Genomic DNA, 14,332 nt, shown 5'->3' with positions numbered 1-14,332 from the left:
ACACATTATTCCATTAGTTACATGTCTGTGGAACTTGTTCAGTTTATGTCTCAGTTGTTGAATCTTGTTATGTTCATACAAATATTTACACATGTTAAGTTTGAAACATGAAAATAAACGCAGTTGACAGTGAGAGGATATTTCTTTTTTTGCTGAGTTTAGAAACAAATTGTAGTATATAAATACAAATTAAAAAGAGAATTTAATTATTACACTATTATCCTTTTGCTAACAAAAACACAAATAAAACTAAATTGTACAAATCCTATATCACACAAATACACAAATATAATCCACACTTATAAAGAAGGGAACCTGATTATTACACTATTGGACTTCAAACAAGAAACACACAAACTAAATTGCACAACTAATTCCATTAGTACTGTACAAAGTTAGAGGTGAGCTATTTGATAGAGTCCCCGCTCCCCCCACCTCGGGCTTCCAGTGGGGAGACCTGAGGTCAACCTACCCCCGCCCCATCTCGTACTTCTGAGTGGGAGACCTTACCTCCCAAACTAGAATCAAGTCACCCACTCCGACAAGGTTAATTGACACACAGTCCCACGCGGTGACATGATATCATTGACCTGATGTGCAAATGAGCGATAGAAAACCGATCGCGCAAATGTCACCATTTGGAATATATATATTTTTTTTTTTTTGTGCGGGCGCCCCATGCCGCCTCCGGCAAGATGCCGCCTGTGCCTAAATTCGCCACTGCATCTTAGAAATAGTTTCACATGCAAACATTCTATGTCTGAACTCCGAATCAAATAGGCTTCGCAAAAATAACATGGTCGAAAGTTTATTTTGATTAGCGATTTTCTGCATTTATTTAAGTCCCATCAGGTCGCCCGATTTCAGATGTGTCATGTAAACAGGATTATTAGGGAAATCGTTCTTCTTACAAAGCATGTCAACGTTTTAAATTACCTATTATAATAGCCTGACTATCCATAATACAATCTTACTATTGTGTGCATGCAACAGTACTCATTGAGTCTTGGGGGGAGAATTCCAGTGACTATTCACTAGGGTTATGCAGTCGGAGATTCATGACTGTTCTAGACAAAACAGCAGCACAGAGCACAATCAGTGTGTTCTGTAGCTTTCATGTTGCCTGCCTTTGAAGATGGAGGGGGAGTGGTCCATGGTGGGGCTTATCAGGGAAAAGCGACTTCACTCCATCTCTCCTTTCAGTCAGTCACATATGAGACAGAAAAAATGAGAGAGAGGGCAGGGAGAGAGAGGAAAGCTAAATGAGGGACAAAGGGTGAGAGAGAGATGGGGAGGGAGAGCGAGATGGGGAGGGAGGGAGAGAGAGACTGAGGAGAGATGGGGAGAAGAGAGAGAGAGATGGGGAGGAAAGAGAGAGACATGGGGGAGAAGAGAAGAATGGCGAGGAAGAGAGATGGGAGGAAGAGAAGATGGGGAGGAAGGAGAGGAGGGAGAAGAAGAGATGGAGGAAGAGGAGATGGGGACGGAAGAGAGAGAGAGAGATGGGGGAAGAGAAGAGAGAGAGATGGGGAGGAAGAGAGAGAGAGAGATGGAAGGAAGAGGAGAGAATGAGAGATGGGGAGGAAGAGAGAGAGAAGCAGATGGGAGGAAGAGAGAGAGAGAGATGGGAGAATAGATGGGAGGAAGAAGAGATGGGGAGAAGAGAGATGGGAGGAAGAAGATGGGGAGGAAGAGAGTGGGGAGGAAGAGAGATGGGGAGGAAGAGAGATGGGGAGGAAGAGAGAGAGAGAGAATGGGGAGGAAGGATGAGAGAGAGCGATTGGGGAGAGAGAGAGAGAGAGAGATGGGGTGAGGAGAGAGAGAGAGGTGGGGAGGAAGAGAGGTGGGGAGGAAGAGAGATGGGGAGGAAGAGAGGATGGGGAGGAAGAGAGACTGGGGAGAGAGAGAGTGGGGAGGAAGAGAGATGCGAGGACGAGAGAGAGAAGATGGGAGGGAAGAGGAGAGGAAGATGGGAGGAAGAAGAGAGAGATGGGCAGAGAAGAGCAGAGAGAGGAGGGGAAGAGAGAGAATGGGGAGGAAGAGAGAGAGAGATGGGGAGAGAAGAGAGAGAGAGATGGGGGAGGAGAGAAGAGATGGGAGGAAGAGGAGAGAGATGGGAAGAGAGAGAAGCAATGGGAGGAAGAGAGAGAGAGATGGGGAGGAAGAGAGAGAGAGATGGGGAGGAAGAGAGAGAGATGGGGAGGAAGAGAGAGAGATGGGGAGGAAGAGATGTACTCTCTATCTGACCCATAAAGGGGAGGACATGATGTGGCATGTTCAGTCTGCCCACAATGTGTCTGACAGACCCAGTGGAGCAGAAACAGCACTCGGGAATAACCGATAATTAACTGAAAGCTGTGCCGAGGTACTGCAAGCCAGTAATTGGTTCTCAGACACCTCTTCTAGAATAACTAAGATCATGAAAGAGAAACACAGACTCTCTCTCACATACACACACAACATGTGAATGGCAGACAGAAAGAACAAAGGGACACTATGCTTTGTTACAGTATATTCTACATTGTACCAGAGAGTTGTCACAAAACACACGCACAAAGGCCCATGGACATACTGCATACTGTACTACCCGCAGAGGCCATGTCGTTAATTATCGGTGATGCAAACTAAAACTCGAGACCTGATGACTGACTACTTGTCTCTATAGTATGGAACTAAATGCACCGTGTGTCCCGCGTGCGTGTCTTGTGTGTGCTGTCGGTAATAACCAGACAGCTGTGATAAGCTAGCGAACAACGTTATTAACCGTTCACTGACTGACTAACAGCGGAACATTCCTTCTTCGTCTATTGACTTAACCGCGCGAATAAAATAGTTAGTTAGTTACGTTTTGTCCAAATACACTAAAAGTCAAGGCAAGGGTGTGTTAAAATCACACAATGGAACATTGTTGTGTCTACCAAATGCACACTCGCATCCTATCTTCTGGTTAACAATGTTTTACGAGGGGAAGAATCCGTTACTACTCTCCAGTCCAGATGACAACGATAACATCGGAGCTGTCATGCATGTTTATGTCCCGTTTATAGTTCATCAGCGTAACGTTACTTCAAATTTGTTTCGAAACATTATCAACTAGCTAAGTTAGCTATGTCCCGAATGCTCCTCAAAAAACTACAGCTTGGCCTACAGCTATACCTTTCTGGAAGTTATAGCTGTTGGGCTATTCAACATTTCGCTAACGTTAGCCAAAGATACTGACCCCTTCTATCTACGGTTAACTAACGTTAGCTAGCAGATAGCGGTTCCTCAAGACCTCAACCAGACCTAATTATCTGGCTAGCTAGCTAACCAAACAGCTCGTAGTGCATAGCTGGTTGGCATAACTACAACCAGGGTTGAAATTGACAACCGAATAGAAATACTATAGTTACAATATTTGCAACACCACATGTGGCTTATAATACTAGCAAGCTAGCTAACAATATTTGCAAAACCACATTTGGCTTATAATACTAGCAAGCTAGCTAAGTAGCTAATGTTACACATCAATGTTATTAGCAAGTCAACATCCCACTGTTTGCTACTAGTTAGCCAGCTATCTATCATAGAGAAATAGATAGTCAAGTAAAGGGAAAAACTCACCTTTCTCGGTGGGGGCTGCATGTTGAAGCATTTATATGAATGGTGTATTCCTTAAGAAATGTTTATTCCAAAGAAATCCAAGGTGGGCTGGATAATTCGTCAAGTCTCCACGGAGGGAAGATATGAAAATTACAGTCAGATTTGGACTCTGGCAATTAAAGAATTAAAGCGAACGCTGGCTAAACCAACTCTATACTAACAGACTTCGTCGGGACAACACTGCAGCCGGGTTTCAGAGAGGACTGGGAAATGATGGGGAAACCAATTGAGGCCAGAGGTGTGGAGGCTTCCCTGCGTAATGACGCACAACTGCACCACCCTGTGTTGATGTGGGTAAAGGCACATCAAACAGCGCCAGAAACGTTCCTTTATTTTATTTTTTACATAGCTCTATAACAGTCCTTTCTTGTTTTAAACCGCTAGCATTAAAATCCGAATATGTAGCTCTTGTAATAGGGGGGACCAGAAACGAATGGTGGTTTTACGTTAAACTAACGCCCCCTTGTCGTGACAGACAATACGCCGTTGCTGCTTCGCAAGGAGACTGGCTGCGTCTCTGGACCTGCATAGCAACAAGAAAGTGTAGTCGATCGAGGAAACATCGATTGAAGGTAGAAAAGCCAGATCGGCCAGACATGCCAATCCCAGATATATAGATTTTCGCCCTTCATGAATTTACGCTCTTTGTTTCAGTCCAAGTCAAACACACACAGACACATATCTATGCCATACTTTACTTGTGAGGACTTTTTGGGAACCAACAATTGATTCCCATTCAAAATCATATTTTCTCTTACCCCTAACCCTAATGCTAACCATAACCTAATGCTAACCCTAATTCTAACCCTATACCTACCCCCTAAGCCTAAAATAGCATTTTTACAAGTGAGGACCAGCACATTGTTCTCACTTCTCTGAATTTTAGTTGATTTACTGTTCTTGTGAGGACTTTTGGTACTCACAGGTATAGTAAAACATGTACCACACACACATACAATCCCAGCCCCAGTGGTTTAGTAGGGCACTACACTCCAATGAGCCAACAGTTAAAGGAATGCATTACAATTGAGATTGTTTGAAGTCCATGTAATGAGTTGGCACCTGTATCAATCTCCGACGTGAAAGATATGGTACAGTTGAGAGGACAGCAACATGAATTGTCAGTTTCCCAGTGTTTGTTCTTCACAAGGCCCAATGTGACTCATGTCGTCCAAAGAGTTATACTTTTGAATCATTTGTGCATAGAATATTCTTCCAAGAGTCTTGGTGATCATCCAGGTGCTTCCAGTTGTTTTTTGACAAACTTAAGTTAACTTTTTGGACAACATGGGTCCCATTATGTCTGGCAAAAACCAAACACTGCATTCCACAGTAAGAACCCCATACCAACGGTCAAACATGGTGGTGGTAGTGTGATGGTTTGGGGATGCTTTGCTGCCTCAGGACCTGGACGACTTGTCTTAATAGAAGGAACCATGAATTATTCTCTGTATCAGATAATTCTACAGGAGAATGTCAGGCCATCCATATGTGAGCTGAAGCTGAAGCGCAGCTGGGTCATGCAGCAAGACAATGATCCAAAACACAATCAAGTCTACATGAAAATGGCTTAAAAGCAAACATTTGAAGTTTTGGAATAGCCTAGTCAAAGTCCAGACCTAATCCCAATTGAGATGTTGTGGCAGGATTTGAAACGAGCGGTTCATGCTTGAAAACACACAAATGTCACTGAGATAAAGCAGTTTTGCATGCAAGAGTGGGCCAAAATTCCTACACAGCAATGTGAGAGACTGATCAACAACTACAGAAAGCATTTGGTTGCATCCTTGCAGCTAAAGGTGGAACAACCAGTTATTGAGTGTAAAAGGGCAAATACTTTTTTACATAGGGGCATTGGGTGTTGCATAACTTTGTTAATTAAATAAACAAAGTAAGTAGCTTTTTTTTGGTTATCTGTAAACTCAGGTTCACTTCATCTAATTTTAGATTTTGTTTGAATATCTGATAACATTCAGTATAAAAAATATGCAAAAATAGAGAAAATCAGAAAGGGGGAAAATACTTTTCACAGCCCTGTCCATCCTTAAAGCTGGGTCCTACAGACATTAGCAAGTCAAATTCAAGGACATTCAGAGACTTTTTCAAGCACTTAATTGTAATTTTTAAGGAACACAGTCTTATACAATTGTATAATTTATATAATTGTACATATAGGGCCTAATAAACACCCCACCCCCCAAGTATGCAAAAAGTGTCAAAATAAATACATAAAAGTAGGCCGTTACCACTTTAAGAATAATGCATTTTTTAGGACTTGCCAAATAATTGATATTCAAATTATTATTACATTCTAAAATATGTGAGAATATTTTGGACATTGCCAGGCTAAATAGATTGGATGCATGTATGGCGATTTTTCTGTATGCTTTGAGGCCAACGCAAATACACATAAGAAAGCCATGAATAGCATTAATCTCACCATTTGAATCTTACCATGGCTGTTTTTATAATGAGAAAGTTAGCAAAAAAATTGGTTCCTTTTTTAATGGAAGTTTTTTTTTTGAAAGCCAAGTTGAAGCCAATATTAGACGTTATAATCGTCATAGTAACCTCACGTGGTTTTACCGCAACAGAGAAGCGCCACACCCTTCAATTGAAGCAGCAAGAAAATAACGAAAGTGGCTCCATCGCTCACAAAAACGGATAAAAATTGAAACCACGGATAATTATAAGTTAGCAAGATACCTTAGAAACAGGCTACAGTAATTACAAGGACCTTTAAAGCATCAAATTGAGGAAATGTCTGATTTTCAATATAGGCCTATTACAGTACTTACATTTCTGAGCTCCAAATGTATGTTCAAGTAGGCTACTTCAAGCCCATTGTATTGTTTAAAATTGCAGGTGTAACATGGAAAATGACATTTATTTTTAATTTTTATGTACCAGATTATATTGTCAATAAGCCCAATATTCTTTGTAATTTAGTGTCATTATATCCAGAATCAACCTGGTCTCATAGACTTGACCTAACATAGTAAATGTAAATCCAGGACACTCAGATAAGTATGACATGTTATGTTTGATATGGTATAATGTGAATGTCTAGCAACCCAAAGGTTCCGAGTGRAAATCTCATCAAGAACAAAGATGTTTTAGCTAATTAGCAACTTTTCAACTACTTACTACTTTTTAACTACTTAGCATGTTAGAAAACCCTTCCCCTAACCTTTACCAATTTTAGCTAACCCTTCCCCTAACCCTAACTTCAACTCTTTAACCTAACTCCTGAACTTAACCCTAACCTTCCCCCGAAATCCCTAAACCATAGCCTAGCTAACATTAGCCAGCTAGCCACCTAGCTAGAATTTGTAACATATCATGTTTAGCAAATTCTTAACATATTGTACATTTAGCAAATTCGTAATATATTGTACGTTTTGCAAATTTGTAACATACTGTGTAATATGGATTGTAATTCGTAAACATATAATACGAAATGGGTGATGGACATTCACAAATTAATACATACCATACAAAACGTAACATATCATACTAAATGGAGAGTCTCGGATTTACGTACATGATAATACAAAATGTTCTGAGACTAGGTTAGCAGAATAATTCATAGGAATGGCATTGGGTGTTGTGCAATAGTCTATCCTACACAATAGTCTATCCTACACAATTGTGCACGGTAGACTCGGTGTCCAATCAGAGGCACAAAAACATATGAAAACATGAACTCATTATGGGGTTTCAGGTAGCCTAGTGGTTGCTGGATCAAATCCCCGAGCTGACAAGGTAAAAATCTGTCGTTCTGCCCCTGAGCAAGGCAGTTAACCCACCGTTCCCCGGGTGCCGAAGACGTGGATGTCGATTAAGGCAGCCCCCCGCACCTCTCTGATTCAGAGGGGTTGGGTTAAATGCAGAAGACACATTTCAGTTGAAGGCATTCAGTTGTACAACTGACTATGTATCCCCCTTTCCCCCTTGATGCTTTCTCTGTTAATCTAACAAGACCCTGTCTTCACCAGCGTAATGAATGAGACACAAAAATATTCTGGACATTCCTTGTGAACACCTTTCTTCCAGCACTTGGGCTGATGTTGCATCGCATGTGCTGTCACAACAGCTGTTGGTCACTTGGGCTGATGTTGCATCTCATGTGCTGTCACAACAGCTGTTGGTCACATGGGCTGATGCTGCATCGCATGTGCTGTCACAACAGCTGTTGGTCACTTGGGCTGATGTTGCATCTCATGTGCTGTCACAACAGCTGTTGGTCACTTGGGCTGATGTTGCATCTCATGTGCTATCACAACAGCTGTTGGTCACTTACATTTACATTTAAGTCATTTAGCAGACGCTCTTATCCAGAGCGACTTACAAATTGGTGCATTCACCTTATGATATCCAGTGGAACAACCACTTTACAATAGTGCATCTAACTCTTTTAAGGCTGTCTCTTAGATAGAAGGATTACTTTATCCTATCCTAGGTATTCCTTAAAGAGGTGGGGTTTCAGGTGTCTCCGGAAGGTGGTGATTGACTCCGCTGACCTGGCGTCGTGAGGGAGTTTGTTCCACCATTGGGGTGCCAGAGCAGCGAACAGTTTTGACTGGGCTGAGCGGGAACTGTACTTCCTCAGAGGTAGGGAGGCGAGCAGGCCAGAGGTGGATGAACGCAGTGCCCTTGTTTGGGTGTAGGGCCTGATCAGAGCCTGAAGGTACGGAGGTGCCGTTCCCCTCACAGCTCCGTAGGCAAGCACCATGGTCTTGTAGCGGATGCGAGCTTCAACTGGAAGCCAGTGGAGAGAGCGGAGGAGCGGGGTGACGTGAGAGAACTTGGGAAAGTTGAACACCAGACGGGCTGCGGCGTTCTGGATGAGTTTGACTGTCTTGACTGTCATTCTGAAAATTCCTTCCTAAATCAGATGATAATGTGAAAATATCATAGTGAAACTAGTCAGCTGGACACCAAATGTGCATCGAATAAGTATTATGCATAATTATTGATCAACCACATTAATGACAGTATGGATTTAGGTTTTACTTATCAAGGTAATTAGGGGACTCTTTTGGTTAGAAGCATTTTATTTGCAATCGCATTTATTACTTTGGATTTGTGTGCCCATGAAAACTGTTTTCACCAAGTAACAAAAGAAGACATGTCTGAGATCTCTATACAAAAAACTGTCTGACTGCTAGAGCCAGGATTCTTACAGGGTTCAATGTCTAATTTAACTGATTAATGCTTAATATATGATATAACGACAACTTACACTGCCATAAACACAAGGACAGAAAAGTAATGTTTTATGTCACACAATTTTGGACAAATCCGTCAAGATACCAACTATGATAAAGGATTAAACATAGGTTTTAAATCGACTCAGGAAAAAGCTCATCCAGAGGCGTTGCTCCTAGTGGCCAGAGACTTTAATGCAGGGAAACTTAAATCCGTTTTACCAAATTTCTATCAGCATGTTAAATGTGCAACCAGAGGGAAAAAAACTCTGGACCACCTTTACTCCACGCACAGAGACGCATACAAAGCTCTCCCTCGCCCTCCATTTGGCAAATCTGACCATAATTCTATCTTCCTGATTCCTGCTTACAAGAAAAGATTCAAGCAGGAAGCACCAGTGACTCGGTCAATAAGAAAGTGATCAGATGAAGCAGATGCTAAGCTACAGGACTGTTTAGCTAGCACAGACTGGAATATGTTCCGGGATTCTTCCGATGGCATTGAGGAGTATACCACCTCCGTCATTGGCTTCATCAATAAGTGCATTGATGATGTCGCCCCAACAGTGACCATACGTACATACCCCAACCAGAAGCCATGGATTACAGGCAACATCCGCACTGAGCTAAAGGCTAGAGCTGCCGCTTTCAAGGAGCGGGACTCTAATCCGGTAGTTTATAAGAAATCCCGCTATGCCCTCCGATGAACCATCAAACAGGCAAAGCTTCAATACAGGACTAAGATCGATTCGTATTACACCGGATCAACGCTCGTTGGATGTGGCTGGGATTGCAAACTATTACAGACTACAAAGGGAAGCACAGCCAAGAGCTGCCCAGTGACACAAGCCTACCAGACGATCTAAACTACTTCTATGCTCGCTTCGAGGCAAATAACACTGAAACATGCATGAGAGCACCAGCTGTTCCGGACGACTGTGTGATCTTAAACAGGTCAACATTCACAAGGCCGCAGGGCCAGACGGATTACAAGGACGTGTACGAATGCGCATGTGCTGACCAACTGGCAAGTGTCTTCACTGACATTTTCAACCTCGCCCTGTCTTGAGTCTATAATACCAACATGTTTTAAGCAGACCACCATACTCCCTGTGCCCAAGACCACTAAGGTAACCTGCATAAATGACTACCGACCCATAGCACTGACGTCTGTAGCCATGAAGTGCTTTGAAAGGCTGGTCATGGCTCACATCAACACCATCAACACCAGTATCCCAGAACCCCTAGACCCACTCCAATTTGCATACCGCCCCAACAGATCCAAAGATGATGCAATCTCTATTGCACTCCACACTGCCCTTTCCCACCTGGACAAAATTAACACCTACGTGAGAATGCTATTCATTGACTACAGCTCAGCGCTCAACACCATAGTGCTCTCAAAGCTCATCAATAAGCTAAGGACCCTGGGACTAAATACCTTCCTCTGCAACTGAATCCTGGACTTCCTGACGGGCCACCCCGAGGTGGTAAGGGTAGGTAACAACACATCCGCAATTCTGATCCTCAACACGGGGGCCCCTCAGGGGTCCATGCTCAGTCCCATCCCGTACTCCATGTTCACTCATGACTGCACGGCCAGGCACGACTCCAACACCATCATTAAGTTTGCAGATGACACAACAGTGGTAGGCCTGATCACAGACAACGACGAGACATCCTATAGGGAGGAGGTCAGAGACCTGGCCGTGTAGTGCCAGGACAACAACCTCTCCCTCGACCTGATCAAGACTAAGGAGATGATTGTGGACTACAGGAAAAGGAGGACCGAGCACTCCCCCATTCTCATCAGCGGGGCTGTAGTGGAGCAGGTTGAGAGCTTCAAGTTTGTTTGTGTCCACATCACCAACAAACAAACATGGTCCAAACACACCATGACAGTCGTGAAGAGGGATTGACAAAACCTATTCCCCATCAGGAGACTGAAAAGATTTGTCATGGGTCCTCAGATCCTCAAAAGGTTCTACAGCTGCACCATCGAGAGCATCCTGACTGGTTGCATCACTGCCTGGTTTGGCAACTGCTCGGCCTCCGACCACAAGGCACTACAGAGGGTAGTGCGTACGGCCCAGTACATCACTGGGGCCAAGCTTCCTGCCATCCAGGACCTCTATACCATGCTGGTGTTCAGAGGAAGACCCTAAAAATTGTCAAGACTCCAGCCACCCTAGTCATAGACTGTTCTCTACCGCACCGCAATTGGTACCGAGCGCCAAGTCTAGGTCCAAGAAGCTTCTAAACAGCTTCTACTCCCAAGCCATAATAGACTCCTGAACATCTAATCAATGGCTACCCAGACTATTTGCATTGCCCCCCCCCCACACATTATTTTACGTCGCTGCTACTCTCTGTTGTTATCATCTATGCATAGCCACTTTAATAACTCTACCTACATGTACATATTACCTCAATTACCTCGACTAACCAGTGCCCCTGTACATTGACTCTGTACCGGTACCCCCCCTGTATATAGTCTTGCTATTGTTATTTTACTGCTGCTCTTTAAATACTTGTTACTTTTATTTCTTATTCTTATTCATATTTTTTTAACTGCATTGTTGTTTAGGGGCTTGTAAGTAAGCATTTCACTGTAAGGTCTACACCTGTTGTATTCGTAGCATGTGACTAATACAATTTGATTTAATTTGATTTGACTCGTGAATTTGATTGAATATAGCTATGATCCTCTTATACATTTCTTAATGAAATGACATGAAAAACATTGTCAGATTACTATCAATGACTTCTCAACAGCTGTATAAAGTTGTCCAGTGTAGGATATCCTCACTGGTACCCTAGTGTATTGAAAACCCCATCTGTATGTGCATTTGTAAAGGTGTTCAGGTGTCTCATGTGCTCCTTACTGCAAAACCAATTGCCTTCTGGGACAAATAAAGTTGAAATTTGAACTTGAACAGGTGAGAGAGTCTCACTCACACCTCTATCCGTGACAGCTGGTTAATCATCCAGGTGGGTCCCAGAGCAGAGAGCAGGGATCTGGCCTGGGGTTATGGTTAAGTTCAAGGCAATCATTAATACACTTTGTTTTTGGAGCAGGTAAGACATTAATCCCACTTTCTCACCTCTCGCACCACCTACACAAACCTCTATTCCACAGAGAGGGGGGGAAATGGCTGCCATCTGTCCGACTGGACTTGTTTAAGATCTCCTTAATCATCTGTTCATTCAGGTTGTATGTGTGGTTTGTTTTTATGATTTACCCAGGAGGGTCTGCTTTTCGCCAGTCAGTCAGGTGAGCCTCAGCGTTGATGTTTATACCTGTGATCACAGGTTACAGTAACGTTTGTGTGTATTGGGGGGTTGTAGTGTAGGTTACAGTAACGTTTGTGTGTATTGGGGGGTTGTAGTGTATCTCCGCTTTCTGTAGAGATTGCGAGAGAGAAGAGATTGAGGAGAGAAGAGAGACGATGGAGAGAGAGAGACTGAGAGACGAGAAGAAGAGTGAGAGCAAGAAGAGAGAGAGAGAGAGAGATGGAGAGTGAGAGAGAGAGAAGATGACGAAATGGAGTGTAAGTCACAACCTTTAAAAATCAGGAAATCGCTTAACATCTTTATGCAGGTTTTTTTCTCATTGAGATTACATCTCTTTTAACAGGCAGGACCTGGTCCAATAGCAGACTTCCAACTTGCTTATCTGTTAAAAACTTATGGTGTAATGTACACTCTTACAAGAAAAGGTTGTGCTATCTAAAGAACATATCTGTATTAACAGACCCTAATAAGACGGTCTGTTACACTGGGCCTTTACTCAGTCCTGTATTAACAATCCTATATAGACGGTCTGTAACACTGGGCCATTCTACTTAGTCCTGTATTATAACAGACCGTATATTTAGACGTCTTTTAACACTGGGCCTTTACTTGTCCTGTATTACAGACCTATATAGACGTCGTGCTAACAACTGGGCCTCTTACTAGTCCTGTAATAACAGACCTCTATAGACGTCTTGTAAGCACTGGGCCTTTACTAGTCCTGTTATTAACATGACCTCTATAGACGTCTTTAAAACAACGGGGCCTTTACTAGTCCTTGTATTAACAGGACCTATTAATGAGACGTTCTTGTAACACTGGGCCTTACTAGTCCTGTATTTAACAGACCTATATAGACGTCTTTAACACTGGGCCTCTTACTTAGTCCTGTATTAACTTACCTATATAGACTGTCGGTAACACTGGGCCTTACTAGTCCTGTATAACAGACCTATATAGACGTCTTCTACACTGGGGCCTTTACTAGTCCTGTATTAACAAGACCGATATAGACGTCTGTTAAACTGGGCCTTTACTAGTCCTGTATTAACAGACCTATTATAGACGTCTGTTAACACGGGGCCTTTACTAAGTCCTGTTTAACAGACCTCTATAGACGTCTGTAACACTGGGCCTTTTACTAGTCTGTATTAAACAGACCTCTTATTAGACGTCTTTAAACACTGGGCCTTTACTAGTTCCTGTTATTAACAGCCTATATAGACCGTCTGTAACACTGGCCTTTACTAGTGCCTTGTATTAACAGACCATATAGACGTCTTTAACACTGGGCCTTACTAGTCCTGTATTAACTGACCTATACTAGACGTACTGTAACACTGGGCCCTTTACTAGTCCCTGTTATTAACAGACCTATATTAGACGTCTGTTTACATGGGGCCTTTACTAGTTCCTGTATTTACAGACCGATATAGACCGTCTGTAACACTTCGGGCCTTTTAGCTAGTCCTGTTATTAACAGACCTATATAGAGGCGTCCTGTAAACTGGGCCCTTTACTAGTCCCTGTATTTAACAGACTTTACTATAGAGCGTTCTGTTAACACTGGACCTTTTACTAGTCCGTGTATTACTTAGTCCTGTATTAATAACAGACCTATATTAATGTCTGTAACACTGCCTTTACATCCTGTTATTAAACAGACCTATATAGACGTCTGTAACACTGGGCCTTACTAGTTCCTGTATTACTAGTCCTGTATTAACAGACCTATATAAGATTCTGATAACACTGCGGCCCTTTACTAGTCCTGTATTAACAGGGACCTATACTAGACGTCTGTAAAACACTGGCCTTTACTTAGTCCTGTATTAACAGGCCTATATTAGACGTCTGGAATACGGCCCTTTACTAGTGCCTGTATTAAACAGACCTATATAGACGTCTGTAACACTGCGGCTTTACGTAGTCCATCGTTATTAACAGACCTATATAGACTGTCTGTAACCACTGGGCCTTTACTAGTCCTGTATTAAACAGAACCTATATAGACGTCTGTAACACGGGGGCCTTTACTAGTCCTGTATTAACAGACCTCAAGACGTCGGTGTGAACACTGGCCTTTTACTAGTCCTGTAATATAAACGACCTATATAGACGTCCTGTAACACTGCGGCCTTTACTAGTCCTGTATTAACAGAGACCTATATGAGACGTCCTTTAAC

The 14,332-nt window shown here is 42.7% G+C and overlaps 1 protein-coding gene across 1 annotated transcript in view; it reads left to right on the top strand.

Annotated features, from left to right (window-relative positions):
- Positions 1–12,037: 12,037 nt before the first annotated feature.
- Positions 12,038–14,332, top strand: part of LOC112074253 (P2Y purinoceptor 2-like) — a 19,249-nt gene continuing 16,954 nt past the window's right edge. The window contains exon 1 of the mRNA XM_024141452.2: positions 12,038–12,126. The gene's annotated coding sequence lies outside the window, so the exon portion shown is untranslated. The remainder of the gene's footprint in view (positions 12,127–14,332) is intronic.

This window comes from Salvelinus sp. IW2-2015, unplaced genomic scaffold (genome assembly GCF_002910315.2).
Source record: "Salvelinus sp. IW2-2015 unplaced genomic scaffold, ASM291031v2 Un_scaffold2550, whole genome shotgun sequence".
In the NCBI taxonomy this organism is placed as follows: Eukaryota; Metazoa; Chordata; class Actinopteri; order Salmoniformes; family Salmonidae; genus Salvelinus; species Salvelinus sp. IW2-2015.
Note: the sequence above shows the minus strand (reverse complement) of the source record. Positions and strands in the feature narration are given on the sequence as shown.